The sequence below is a fragment of the Zalophus californianus genome, chromosome 3 (genome assembly GCF_009762305.2).
Source record: "Zalophus californianus isolate mZalCal1 chromosome 3, mZalCal1.pri.v2, whole genome shotgun sequence".
NCBI classification, from domain to species: Eukaryota; Metazoa; Chordata; class Mammalia; order Carnivora; family Otariidae; genus Zalophus; species Zalophus californianus.
In genome coordinates, this window is record NC_045597.1 from 90,026,532 (window position 1) to 90,042,104 (window position 15,573).

Sequence of the window (15,573 nt, forward strand, 5' to 3'; positions counted from 1 at the left end):
TGTGGCACATGTAAGATTATTGTATTTTCTCATGTTTTCTGAGAGTTATGCAAAGTATGAACTTTGGTCTGTGGCAACAACCTATGCAATCAGTTCAAATAAGATGTATTTTTTTTTAATTTATTTATTTGATGTACTTATTGTCTTGGCTTTAGCAATTCCATTGCCTTTGCCTTTTGGTAAGAAAATCCCTTTGCTGTGTTGCTACTGTTGTGCAGTTAGAAACATCTCACTTCCTATCTTGTTGTCTGTGCTTCACGCTCTGAGAAGACATGCGTGAGTTTGACCCTCTTGAAGTATTTGGCTCAATAACCATATTTCATATGGTTTCAAGTTCCATTTCTCAGCTCTAATTCAACTTAGAATTTTGAGTTAGAGATAAAAATCAGATAGGATTGTTAAAATAAACATGTCTTTAAAGCATACCTTGTTTGGGAAGTTTCCCTGGCACTTCACTTTCTCTTTTTATTGTTTGACTAGTTTCCGTTGTTCCTTTTGTTATTTTTATGTCTTCTCAGAGATGCCAAGTTGATGGTTCTTGAATCTCCTTAATTGAAGATACTGAGTGTTATCCCTGGGCGTTTTGAGAGGAAAAACAAAATATTGCCACTGCCTCTAGGTGAACAAATAACAATAAATGTCATTAGATTGCTCTAGAATAAACTGAATCAGCCCTGAAATGTTATTAAAAGATATTATGATTGTGTATTGTGCAATCTTCAAAATATAATTCACTTCCAATGCCTGAGATTAGCCAAACCTTGAACAGAATCCCAATCTAGATTTGAGATTGGTTATTAAATAGGGTTACAATTACCTGGTTAAATACAAATTGATGTCTTTAAAAAAGTATTTGTCTGATTTTCAGGAATTTTCTCTCTACTGAGAATTAGAATTTTATAAGTATCCAACTTCTAATGCTTGTGAGACATGGTTATTTTATATCCAGGCTTCATTTTAATTTCTAAGAGTATCTAACTCATTTTAACAATTGAGAGCATGTCTTATTTCAGCAATATGTACGTCGATTTGATTAGGTCTGTCCAAATCATGAAAAATAATGAGATTGCTAAACTGGGTGTGTGTTTGTGTACCTGTGCAAAACAAACTCAATAAAACTTAAACTCTCATAGCATGATGTATTAGTCATCTATTGCTATGCATATGATTGCCCAAAATGTAGTGGCTTGAAACAACAGCATTTATTATTTCATTGTTTCTGTATAGCAAGTGTGCATAAGGTGTGGTTGAGCTATGACCCTCTGCCTCAGAAGCTTTCCTAGGCTGCAATCAATATGCCAATAGGGACTGTGGTCTCATCCTAAGGCTTGACTGGGAAAGGATCTACTTTCCAGCTTACTCATGTAGTTATTGGCAGGATGAAGTTTCTTCTGGGCTATTGGACTGAAGATCTTATTTCTTTGGCTGCCGACCAAAAGCTGCCTTCAGATCCTTGCTTCATGAATCTCTCCATACAGCAGCTAGCTTCATTAGAACTGGCAAGCTAGAAGCTCAAAGAGGGAGTAACAGAGAAAATTCACAATCTTTTATAAACCAATTTAAAAGTGACATCCTATCACTTTTGTCTGATTCTATTGGTTAATGAAAGAAGTCATGTGGAGTAGTTCATACACACTGGTCCAAGATAACACAAGGGTGTGAAGACCAGGAGGCGGGGATCATTAGAAGCCGTGTCAAAAGCTGTCAACTATAACTAATAGTTTTTTTGTTTTTGTTTTCCAAATAAAAGTGCTGGAAGATGTTCTAGCCTTTGAAAACCTAGTAATCTGAGAAAAATTCATTTTTGATCAATTAATCCAAAGGCTTTTCTCAACCAGTCTGCTGACATGTATAGGGACCACAAAGATGAATAGAATACATGATTCTTACCTTAAAGAAGTCCACAGCTTAGATGAGAAAGTGATAAAGTAATTGATCCTCATAAATCACAGCAAAATTGCTAGGACAGAAACAACACAAAAGAGCAAATAGGACAACATTCAAACTAACCAGGGTGGTTTTATGAGGGCTACAGTGGTCAGGGACATTTCAGAAGCAAGGACACTGGACTGCAGACTTACAAAAAGAGAACTCTTTTTTTTAAATTTTTATTGTTATGTTAATCACCATACATTACATCATTAGTTCTTGATGTAGTGTTCCACGATTCATTGTTTGTGCATAACACCCAGTGCTCCATGCAGAACGTGCCCTCTTTAATACCCATCACCAGGCTAACCCATCCCCCCACCCCCCTCCCCTCTAGAACCCTCAGGTTGTTTCTCAGAGTCCATCGTCTCTCATGGTTCGTCTCCCCCTCGTATTCCCCCCCTTCATTCTTCCCCTCCTGCTATCTTCTTCTTCTTTTTTTTAAATTCAAGATTCCTCCTATATATGTTATAACAGCTTCATCTATATACAGAAAGACAGAGAGAAAGGGAGGGGAACGGGCAAAGACATGGATGTGAAAACACCAAAGTGTGGTATGGAGAATTCCAAGTTGAAAACAACTCCCAGCTTTACAGAGTGGTTGGAGGATCAAATATATAGCAGAAATTGAAATTGATGAGGTAATGGCGGGCCTGAGAACAAGAGGACCAGAAGGTGAGTGAATGTGTGATAATGTGTGTGTGTGTGTGTGTGTGTGTGTGTGTGTGTGTGTGTGTGTGTGTGTGTGTTGGGGAGTGAGATACTGGAGAGTGGCCAATTTCTAAAGCCACCTATGGGTTAGGACCATATCTTTCACACAATGGTGAATCGCAGAAGGAGTTTAACCAGGATACACACCAGGATGATCATATTTGTATTTTGGCAAATCATTTATGTACAAAATGCTTCAAAATGCTGAATTTTGGGGGTGCCTGCATGGCTCAGTCAGTTAAGCATTTGCCTTCAGCTCGGGTCATGATTTCCAGGTCCTGCGATTGAGCCCTGATTCAGGCTTCTTGCTCAGCGGGGAGTCTGCTTCTCTCTCTTTCTCTCTGCCCCTCCCCAGCACTTGTTCTCTCTCTCTCTCTCAAATAAATACAATCTTTTAAAAAATGTTGAATTTTGCTACAGTTTACAGTGATTTTACCGTTTCTTGCCTTCCTTTATTGTGAAATAAACATTAAAATTCTAAACACCTTTTAGCTTCCTTTTACTTTCATAGAATGTTTTGTTCTCCCCCGTTTCCTGCATGCCACATCTTTGGGTTTGCCATTTCCTCCACCTAAAATAACCTAAGATTCTTTTCTTCTTTGAAGGTTCAGCATTTCATGAAGATTAAAGGAGTATGAATCCAAAAAACCTGCTCTACCTCACACTAGCTCTGTGACCTTCATCTTAAATTCCTCATCTGTACAATGATGACAAATAATATCCAGCTTACCATGTTACGAAAATTAAATGAAAAAAGTCATGCAAAATACTTACCATGCATCTTTAGTGCCTGGCAAACAGCAATAATCTCCTTTACTCATCTTTCAAACTCTATATCCCAAATGCTTCTCTGATTTCCCCAGCCTGCAAATTCTTATTTTCTAAGCATAGGACATGTTCCAACCACATCACAAATTTGACTCTTCTATATATATATTTTTTTTTTCTGGAGTATTTGTTGAAACTTTTGTGTATATAGTTTTTAATTATGAGTTCCTAAAGAGCTTATTTTACTTGTCTTCATAGATCCCTGTATGCTCTCTCCTTGATGAGTCACTCACCCATCATAGAATAGATTTGCTCTTTTTATCTTTCTGCATAGATAAAAGTATAAATAAAGAAATAGAAAATACACTAGTTAACAGATCATCAGTAAATAATTAGATATTCGGATAGTTAGATATTTTATTTAAAAATATGTATATATATACACAAAATGGTTGCTATGTGCAAGGCACTGTTAAAACACTTGATAAGTGAATATATTGTCTTTCATGCATCTCATTATTTGAGGGATTAGATATTGTCTAATCCTACAGGATGATGGCAGCCAATTTTTAATACTAAAATGGAATTGGTACCCTAACAATGACACAATGCCTAAACTCAGTAGATACACCTTGAGCAAGAAGAAAAGTATTTTCTATGTAATTTTGACAATGCTCCAAGGTGTCATGGAATCTTGGTTTGAAGAATAGAAAAAGGTCAACTCTTCTCCCATGACTTTGTACCTCTGCTCCCTCATCTGAATAGTAAGGCCTGGGCCAGGTGAGTCTGATTGCAAAGGCAAGGCTTATGTCTCTGCAACATTAGACAGGACCAAGGAAGTTATGTGGATGAAGGACATTGCTCCACTGTCAGCTGCTTTGTAGTTCCTGGCGGGAGCACAGATGCAACAGTCTCCTGTGTGCTCTGTGTTGTGTATTCCTACTTACCAGCCTGGGCTTAGTATTGAAACTTAAGATTATGCATTTGGTTCAGGTGGTTCACCTTTAATACCTTTCATTTATCTGATTCAGGTTGATTATTAGAACAAGATTCAGACACAGTTGAAGCAAGGTGAATGTTTCTGAAGAATAAATTAACATGTGGGTGAAGCCCCTACTACTCCAATAACTGGCAAAGAAATACATTGGGGAATATTATTGGATAAGAGCTCTTGACAAAGACCTTCTGTCATAGTGCATGAGCAATACTCACTGAATGTATGTATAAGGCAAGGCTAAAGACAGCCTCAGGGTCTATTTGACTGTAACTGTCTGGGGGAGAACAGGGTGGTAGGTGGGAGTTGAAACAAGCAAATGAAACAAAATAAAACATAACGTTAAGGAATCTGGATTCAGAAAAGCCTAGATTTAAATTTGAATTCTCTTACTTTTTAGTTATTTGCCTTTGGGCTGTTTTTTTTTTTTTTTTCCTCGACGCGATAGTAATATTTATCGCTTGGAAATGAGTATAATGATGCCGAGTTTGCCTGACTTTACAGGGTTATGAGTATTTAATGACATGGGATATGTAAAATGCCTTGCACAGTGTGGGGCACAGACCACATGTTCAGGAGGAATTTGTCCTCATTTTCTTTCCCCTGTTCCCCTATGTGTCCACCACATTGGTACCAGCCTGAAAACTGAGAAAACTTTTTACTGAGAACTGTTCAGCTAACATTGAAACTGGACAGACAGGCTCAGTGGTGTCAGTAGGTGGAGGCCTCATCAATCTTGCTTGATGGTGAGGGCATGCTAAAGATTGTGCTATTAGCATCTCAGATTTGGATGCAGGGTGCCTTGGCTTCCACGGAAGTGTGAACCCAAGTGCTTCTGGCTCGTTTGAGAGAGTGAGGAGGGTGAATGGAAGTAGTGAGGCTTTCTATGGTCATTTGTTAAAATGACTTTTTAATGATGGTACAAACTGTTTTCACATCTTAGGTACACAGCAGAAATGGAAACATAAATAAACCACATTCTTGAGCTCTTGGCACAAAACCAATGAAAGAACTAGAACTACTTTTAAGAAATGAGAGGAAAGATGTAAAATTAACATTTAAATATGCTCACTGATTTTTCATTTGCATACAATTAGTTAACTAAAGAACAAAGGTTTCCAAAGGTCAGAAGACACCTTTTTACACATGCAAAATTCCATTTTTCTAATAATTGCAATTTTAAAGAAATCCCAAATTAGTGATTAAAATACAATTGACTTAATGTATGCTAAAATGAGATTTGGAAACTTCCACAAAGTTTGGAGAGGAAAAAAAAATATCCCTCGCCCTTATTTTAAGGTGTTATATTGGACTATCTATTCATATCTCATGAATAAAAATTGCTTAAGTTATGTCGATATTGCTCAAGTCTGGCTCTATTTCCACCACATTAAGGTAAGAGAACTGACCTTGCCTGCCTTCATGAACAGTTTGACTGACATTGCTTTCAAGTTTCACATGGTGTCTTATCAGTAAGTCTTCTGTGTACTTCAATCATGTGGTCTCAGTATGAGAAACCAATGACACTATTCTCATCTTGTCTCCCTTTGTTTATTCTCACCAGTGCTTGACATTAACTTAGGACTTTCTTCTTTTGCGATTTCAGTGCTTCTTAGATATTAATTCATTTGGAAAGGCAGTGGATTGGTATGATTATGATGGTATCTTTTTCTTTCTGGGGTTTTCTATAGGGACCCCGCTTCAGATGTACAATCCATATGAAGAAGTGCCTAGGATTATCAAGGTAATTTCTTCCCTCTCTTAGGAAACCAAGCATACCTGTACCTGCCAAAGTCAGAGCAGTACCAGTTATCTTCCCATAGCTACTTACAACTGCATTTAGTAATGGATAACTTGGGGGGAAAAGGGTAATCAAGGCAGAGCAGGTGATTTATCTCTTTGATCTTCTTTTTCTTCCCCTGTGAAATGGTAATATTCTACCTTAAAATGTCTTGGTGAGTACTGATATGTGGCCTTGAATGTCAGAGGCACAGTGCTTGGCTGACACTGCAAAGGTATTTTGGTTTAATTCTCTTTCCATGATAACCTAAGAAACACTGACCTTCATGTCCAGAGAAGAGTTCACGCTGGGGAAAAGGGCACAAACATTACCTTAACCTGGATGGAAATTACTAGGACAATTATAAGCCAGAAAGGAGTAAAGTTATATACATTTTCTTTTCACAATCAGAGATACAACTAAAAATGTGTTACAAGCATAAAATGTTAGCTGGAATTTAAGTTTATGTTTTCTGGTAGTTGTCTCTTGCTTTTTCAGCAATTTAAAGGGGAACTATGCTAAATAAACCACATACCTTTTTAACCAATCTCAAGACAAGAAATCAATATTTTTCACTAATCCAAGGAAGCGTATATCTGAAAGCCAGTGAATTAAGGAGTGTGGCTGGTTTTTAAAATATCCAGATGCTGGAAGCTATTCTGGATACCTTATCTTTCATAGAATCAGACAGATTCTTTGCTCTGGCAAATTTCTTCATCCCAACCCCTGCTGCAGGGGACAGGTTTGAAAGATATGGTAGATAATCAGCTGAGTCATATCATTTAGGGTAAAAAATGAGGTTTTGACTAAAATAAAGAGGACAATGTATGCATGGGTTTACCCGACCGAAGTTATTTAAGGAGTTGGAGAATATTTTCAACCATAACAAAGATATTTCACTAAGGGCTCAGTCTTTTCCTGTGGCTATTTGAAGAACAGTGCATGACACATAGTAGGGTCTCTCAGTAAACACTAACTATTCTGAATCACTGGAGTCACAGTCAGAGGAGAATGAACAGCAGGACAAATTGATGGGGATGTAGCAGGCTGCCTACACAGACTTCCTCAGACACTTGCAGCCTTAAGAATGGTGGTCTTTCCATTTCAAAAGACAGCAGTGGAGACTCTGCTTCTTTAGGAAAACTCCAGTCCTCTTTGAGGGCTTATCTAATTAGGTCATGTCAACCCAGGATGATTTCCCTTCTTTGATGTCCACCGTGTCATTTAACATAACCTCCTCATGGGAATGACTGTCAATCCTAATGACAAACCTTAGGGATTATGCAAGGTGTGTATCCCACAGGGCAGGAATCTTAGATGCTACCTTAGAATTCTGCCTTCCACAAGTGGGGCACCTAGGATTGCCTTCAGTGGACACTATCATTTTCCTGTCCACAAGGTGACCATTGCTAAGACCAAGAATATAAACTGGAGCCGGGAACTGTCTCTGTGCTAGTTATACAAAAATGACTGATTTATTTTTTAAAGGCAAAGCAATTTTCATTAGATTTTTGGGATATGAGCTTGAGAAATATTGAAGCATCACAAAATTTTTGAGAATCACCAGGCTATATTAAAACAAACAAACAAATGAAAAAGCAGTTCTCAAGGGCATCAGGGATGCTTGTGAACAAAGGAAATTGGAAAGAGGAAGCAAACCAAGAACTGGCCACTGAGGCTACAGAAACAGAAGACAAAAGCAAACAATGCCATTTCATGAAGGTGAGGGTTACTTGTGGCTATATAGAAGAGCCTTACATGCACAGAGACATGAGCAGTTGAGAAAAATCAAACACACAAACATACCTCACTTAGTGGTCTGACCCCATATTTTGATGTTGTGTCTGCTGTCCACTTTTACTCTCACTCCTTCCTCATCTCCTTGTGCCCCACTTCTGGGCAAGTGGATAAGAAAGCCTGGCTGCTCTCTCCTTTGGTGCCAGTGGATGATGCTATCCACGGGAGTCCCTGGCTGCACATGAAAAGCCAGCCCCACCCCAACCACAGTAAGCACCCAGGCCACTCTCCTTCCTGTGCCCTCACCAGCCATTTTGGAACCCTTAGAGAGGCATGCCCTGCTTGCCCCAGAGACGTCACTTATGTAAATGATAAACCTTCCACAGCCTCTTGGTATGTGTGCAGTGTCATTAGTCTTGATAGATTTTGAGAACTGATCACCCTGCTTTTGCAGAATGACCATAACACATACATATACACCTGAAATTTATTTGGTTAACTATTAAATGCTAGATAGAAACACTCTTCAATTGAATGATTGCAGCACATGTCTGTCTTTTTTTCTGTGTGAAAGCCCTCCTTTCGCCGCTCTTCTCCCCTGAATCTTACAATGTGCAGATTGTCCAATCTTTTTTTTTTCCTTTTTGTAACGCTTTTATTTAAATTCCAGTTAATTAATATACAGTGTAATATTAGTTTCAAGTGTACAATATAATGATTCAACAGTTCCATATAATACTCGGTGCTCATCACAAGTGCCCTCCTTAATCCCCATCACCTGTATCACCCATCCCCCCAGCCTCCCCACTGGAGCAGCCACTCTGGAAAACAGTGTGGAGTTTCCTCAGAAAATTAAAAATAGAGCTACCCTACAATCAAGCAATTGCACTACTAGGTATTTAATCAAAGAATACAAAAATACTTAATTGAAAGGGATACATGCACCCCAATGTTTATAGAAGCATTATTTATAATAGCCAAATTATGGAAGTAGCCCAAGTGTCCATTGACTGATGAATGGACAAAGAAGATGTGGTATATATGCACACAATGGAATATTACCTACTCATAAAAAGAATGAAATCTTGCAATTGGCAACAACATGGATGGAGCTAGAGAGTATTATGTCCGATCTTTTTTTTAAGTTTTATTTATTTAAGTAATCTTCACACCCAATGTGGGGCTTAAACTCATGACCCCAAAATCAAGACTCAAATGCTTTTCCATCTGAACCAGCTAGGTGCACCTGTCCAATTTTTTTTTTTTTAAGTCATGCTCAAGGAAATCAAACTGATGATACAAATTAACATTACAGCGGAGCAAATTGGCGGAGGAGTAGGAGACCTAGATTTCCTCTGGTCTCAGGAATTCAGCTGAATAGGGATCAAACCATTCTGAACACCTACGAACTCAACAGGAGATCGAAGAGAAGAATAGCAACAAATCTCTGAACAGAAATGCGACCACTTTCTGGAAGGTAGGACGTGCGGAGAAGTGAATCCGAGGCTATATTCGGGAGGATAGATGGCGGGGGAGGGGGCCTCGTCAGCCGCTTCTGGCAAGGGATAGAACCGCGGAGCACAAAATCGGACCTTTTAGAAGTAGGCTCTGCTGAGGGACGTCGCTCCAGTGGCTAAGCGGGGAGTGGAAACCTCGCGGGACAGTGTGCTCTCAGGACCCTCAGGGTCACAGAAAGACTGGGGGTGCCTGAGTGCGGCGGAGCTCCCAGGTATCGGAGCGGGGAAGCCGGCTGCAGAGACGCAGCCGAGGCGCAGGCTCTCAGCCAGGGGTTGCCATAAACTGTGATCTGCGGGCCAGTAGGGCCACTGCTCCTCCAGCAGGGACCCGACAAGTGGCAGATCCGGGGAGACTCCTCTTCTTCCCCCGGGAGGAGCAGCGCGGCAGCGCACCGCAGGGATCTGCTGGGTTTGGAGACTCCACATGGGGTTGGGTGCCAGAGATAAAAACGTTCCGTCACAGCCTGGTGAGCACGGAGTGCAGCTGGAGACCAGGGAGATGGGAGTGACTGCTTTTCTCTGGGGACACACTGAGGAGCGGGGCCCCGAGTTCTCACCTCCTCCGGGCAGAGATTGGGAGGCCACCATTTTCACCCTGGTCCTCCAAAGCTGTACCAAGAGCTTGGAGGGAAAAAAACTCCTGAGAGCAAACCCAAGCAGCTTGCTTAGCCCGGACTGACAAGGGTGGGGCAATTCCGCCTCCGGGAAAGACATTTGGGAACCACGGCAACAGGCCCCTCCCCCCAGAAGATCAGCGGGAACAGTCAGCAAGCCAAGACCAAGTTTACCGATCAAGGAGAACGGGAGAACTCCAGCACTAGGGGAATACTGCCCATAGAATTCATGGCTTTTTTACCACAATTCATTAGTTTTTCAAAGTTAATTTTTTTAACTGTTTTATTTGAATTTTTCTTTTTCCCCTTTTCAACCAACATCTTATCAATCCCTTAAAAAAAATTTTTTTTTCATTTTTAGAGTCATATTTTTATCCCTTCATAGTAGTTACCCTTATTTTTGGCATATATATAAGTTGTTCTCTCTTTAAAATTTTGAGATACAGTTTCTTCTAACAGATCAAAATATACCCTAAATCACTAGTGTATGGCTTTGTTCTAGTCTCCTGCCTGATCATATTCTCTCCCTTTTTTTTTCTTTTTTTTCTTTAATCTTTTTTTTAATCTTCTTTCTTTTTAAAAACAACTTCTTATCTTATCAATTCCTTTTATAAAATCTTTTATAATTTTCATCTTTACACTCATCTTCCATCCCTTCATTGAATCAACCCTTATTTTATACATATATAAGTCTTTCTTCCTTTAAAATTTTTGCAGGCACTTTCTTCTAACAGACCAAAATATGCCCAAAAACTAGTGTGTGGCACTGATCTATGCACGAGCCTGATCATATTTGATCATATTCTGTTTTTTGTTTTGTTCTGTTCTATTTTTGTTTGTTTTTATCTTTTTCTTTTCCTTTTTTTTCTCTTTCTTCTTTCTTTCCCTTTCTTGTCCCCTGGTTTCAGGTCTTTTCTGATTTGTATAGAGTATATTTGCTGGACACGTTGTTAACCTGTTAGCATTCTGTTTTCTCATTCATCTATTCTCCTCTGGACAAAATGACAAGTCGAAAAAAATCACCTCAGCAAACCGAACAAGAAGTAGTACCTTCAGCCAGGGACCTACTCAATACGGACATTAGTACAATGTCGGACCTAGAGTTCAGAATCATGACTTTAAAGATACTACCTGGGCTTGAAAAAAGCGTGGAAGTTATTAGAGAAAAGCTTTCTCTAGAAATAAAAGAACTAAAATCTAACCAAGTCGAAATCAAAAAGGCTATTGATGAGGTGCAAACAAAAATGGGGGCACTAACTGCTAGGATAAATGAGGCAGAAGAGAGAATCAGCGATATAGAAGACCAAGTGATGGAAAATAAAGAGGCTGTGAAAAACAGAGAGAAACAACTACAGGATCACGAGGGCAGAATTCGAGAGATAAGCGATACGATAAGACGAAACAACATTAGAATAATTGGGATCCCAGAAGAAGAAGAAAGAGGGGCATAAGGCATATTGGAGCAAATTATAGCAGAGAACTTCCCTAATGTGGGGAAGGAAACAGGCATCAAAATCCAGGAGGCACAGAGAACCCCTCTCAAAATCAATAAAAATAGGTCAACACACCGACATCTAAAAATAAAACTTACCAGTCTCAGAGACAAAGAGAAAATCCTGAAAGCAGCTCGGGAGAAGAGATATGTAACCTATAATGGTAGAAACATTAGATTGGCAACAGACCTATCCACAGAGACCTGGCAGGCCAGAAAGGAATGGCATGATATCTTCAGAGCACTAAACGAGAAAAATATGCAGCCAAGTATACTATATCCAGCTAGGCCTTCATTGAAATTTGAAGGAGAGATAAAAAGCTTCCAGGACAAACAAAAACTAAAGGAATTTGCAAACCTGAAACCAGCCCTCCAAGAAATATTGAAAGGGGTCCTCTAAGCAAAGAGAGAGCCTAAGGGCAGCATAGATCAGAAAGGAACAGAGACAATATACAGTAACAGTCACCTTACAGGCAATACAATGACACTAAATTCATAGCTTTCAATAGTTACCCTGAATGTAAATAGGCTCAATGCCCCAATCAAAAGACACAGGCTATCAGATTGGATTAAAAAACAAGACCCATCAATATGCTGTCTGCAAGAGACTCATTTTAGAACCAAAGACACACCCAGATTGAAAGTGAGGGGGTGGAAAACCATTTACCATGCAAATGGACACCAAAAGAAAGCTGGGGTGGCAATCCTTATATCAGAAAAATTAGACTTTAAAACAAAGACTGTAATAAGAGATGAAGAAGGACACTCTATCCTACTTAAAGGGTCTATCTAACAAGAAGGTCTAACAATGGTAAAAATCTATGCCCCTAACATGGGAGCAGGCAATTATATAAGGCAATTAATAACAAAAGCAAAGAAACACATTGACAACAATACAATAATAGTGGGGGACTTTAACACCCCCTGACTGAAATGGACAGATCATCTAAGCAAAAGATCAACAAGGAAATAAAGACTTTAAATGACACACTGGACCAAATGGACTTCACAGACATATTCAGAACATTCCATCCCAAAGCAACAGAATACACATTCTTCTCTAGTGCCCATGGAACATTCTCCAGAATTGATCACATCCTAGGTCACAAATCAGGTCTCAACCTGTACCAAAGATTGGGATTATTCCCTGCATATTTTCAGACCACAATGCTTTGAAACTAGAACTCAATCACATGAGGAAAGTCGGAAAGAACTCAAATACATGGAGGCTAAAGAGCATTCTACTAAAGAATGAATGGGTCAACCAGGAAATTAAAGGAGAATTTAAAAAATTCATGGAAACTAATAAAAATGAAAACACAACTGTCCAAAATCTTTGGGATACAGCAAAGGCAGTCCTGAGAGGAAAGTATATAGCAATACAAGCCTTTCTCAAGAAACAAGAAAGGTCTCAAATACACAACCTAACCCTACACCTAGAGGAGCTGGAGAAAAAACAGCAGATAAAGCCCAAACCCAGCAGGAGAAGAGAAATAATAAATTTCAGGGCAGAAATCAATGAAATAGAAACCAAAACAATAGTAGAACAGATCAACAAAACTAGGAGCTGGTTCTTTGAAAGAATTAACAAGATTGATAAACCCCTGGCCAGACTTATCAAAAAGAAAAAGAAATGACCCAAATCAACAAAATCATGAATGAAAGAGGAGAGATCACAACCAACACCAAAGAAATACAAACAATTATAAGAACATCTTATGAGCAAATCTATGCCAGCAAATTAGATAACCTGGAAGAAATGGGTGCATTATTAGAGATGTATCAACTACCAAAATTGAACCAGGAAGAAATAGAAAACCTGAACAGACCTATAATCACTAAGGAAATTGAAGCAGTCATCAAAAATCTCCCAACAAACAAAAGCCTACGGCCAGATGGCTTCCCAGGGGAATTCTATCAGACATTTAAAGAAGAATTAATACCTATTCTCCTGAAACCGTTCCAAAAAATAGAAATGGAAGAAGAACTTCCAAACTCATTTTATGAGGCCACCATTACCTTGATCCCAAAACCAGACAAAGACTCCATCAAAAAGGAGAATTACAGATCAATATCCTTGATGAACATGGATGCAAAAATTCTCACCAAAATACTAGCCAATAGGATCCAACAGTACATTCAAAGGATTATTCACCATGACCAAGTGGGATTTATCCCTGGGCTGCAAGGTTGCTTCAACATCTGCAAATCATTCAACGTGATACAATACATTAACAAAAGAAAGAACAAGAATCATATGATCCTCTCAATAGATGCAGAAAAAGCATCTGACAAAGTACAGCATCCTTTCTTGATCAAAACTCTTGAGTATAGGGATAGAGGGTACATACCTCAATATCAACCCGATTTTTACAGTGAATATCATTCTCAATGGGGAAAACCTGAGAGCTTTTCCCCTAAGGTCAGGAATGCGGCAGGGATGTCCACTTTCGCCACTGTTATTCAACATAGTATTAGAAGTCCTAGCCACAACAATCAGACAACAAAAAGAAACCAGAGGAGACCCCGAATAGCCAGAGGAATATTGAAAAAGAAAAGCAAACCTGGTGGCATCACAATTCCAGACTTCCAGCTCTATTACAAAGCTGTCATCATCAAGACAGTATGGTACTGGCACAAAAACAGACACATAGATCAATGGAACAGAATAGAGAGTCCAGAAATGGACCCTCAGCTCTATGGGCAACTCACCTTTGACAAAGCAGGAAAGAATGTCCAATGGAAAAAAGACAGTCTCTTCAACAAATGGTGTTGGGAAAATTGGACAGCCACATGCAGAAGAATGAAACTGGACCATTTCCTTACAGCACACACAAAAATAGACTCCAAATGGTTGAAAGACCTAAACGTGAGACAGGAGCCCATCAGAATCCTAAAGGAGAACACAGGCAGCAACCTCTTCGACCTCAGCCGCAGCAACTTCTTCCTAGAAACATTGCCAAAGGCAAGGGAAGCAAGGGCAAAAATGAACTATTGGGATTTCATCAAGATAAAAAACTTTTGCACAGGAAAAGAAACAGTCCACAAAACCAAAAGACAACCGACAGAATGGGAGAAAATATTTGCAAATGACATATCAGATAAAGGGCTAGTATCCAAAATCTATAAAGAACTTATCAAACTCAACACCCAAAGAACAAATAATCCAATCAAGAAATGGACAGAAGACATGAACAGACATTTTTCCAAAGAAGACATCCAAATGGCCAACAGACACATGAAAAAGTGCTCAACATCGCTCAGCATCAGGGAAATCCCAAGCAAAACCTCAATGAGATACCACCTCACACCAGTCAGAATGGTGAAAATTAACAAGTCAGGAAACGACAGATGTTGGCGGGGATGCGAAGAAAGGGGAACCCTCCTACACTGTTGGTGGGAATGCAAGCTGGTGCAACCCCTCTGGAAAACAGTATGGAGGTTCCTCAAACAGTTGAAAATAGAGCTACCATACGATCCAGCAATTGCACTACTGGGTATTTACCCCAAAGATACAAATGTAGAGATCCAAAGGGGTATGTGGAGCCCAATGTTTATAGCAGCAATGTCCACAATAGCCAAACTGTGGAAAGAGCCAAGATGTCCATCGACAGATGAATGGATAAAGAATTACTGGTATATATACACAATGGAATATTATGCAGCCATTAAAAGGAATGAGATCTTGCCATTTGCAACGACGTGGATGGAACTGGAGGGTGTTATGCTGAGTGAAATAAGTCAATCAGAGAAAGACATGTGTCATATGATCTCACTGATATGAGGAATTCTTAATCTCAGGAAACAAACAGGGTTGCTGAAGTGGTGGGGGTTGGTAGGGATTGGGTGGCTGGGTGACAGACATTGGGGACGGTATGTGCTATGGTGAGCACTGTGACTTATACAAGACTGATGAATCACAGATCTGTACTTCTGAACCAAATAATGCAATATCTGTTATGAAAAAAAAAGAAGTAGATAGCAGAAGGGGAAGAATGAAGGGGAATAAGTCGGAGGGGGAGACAAACCAT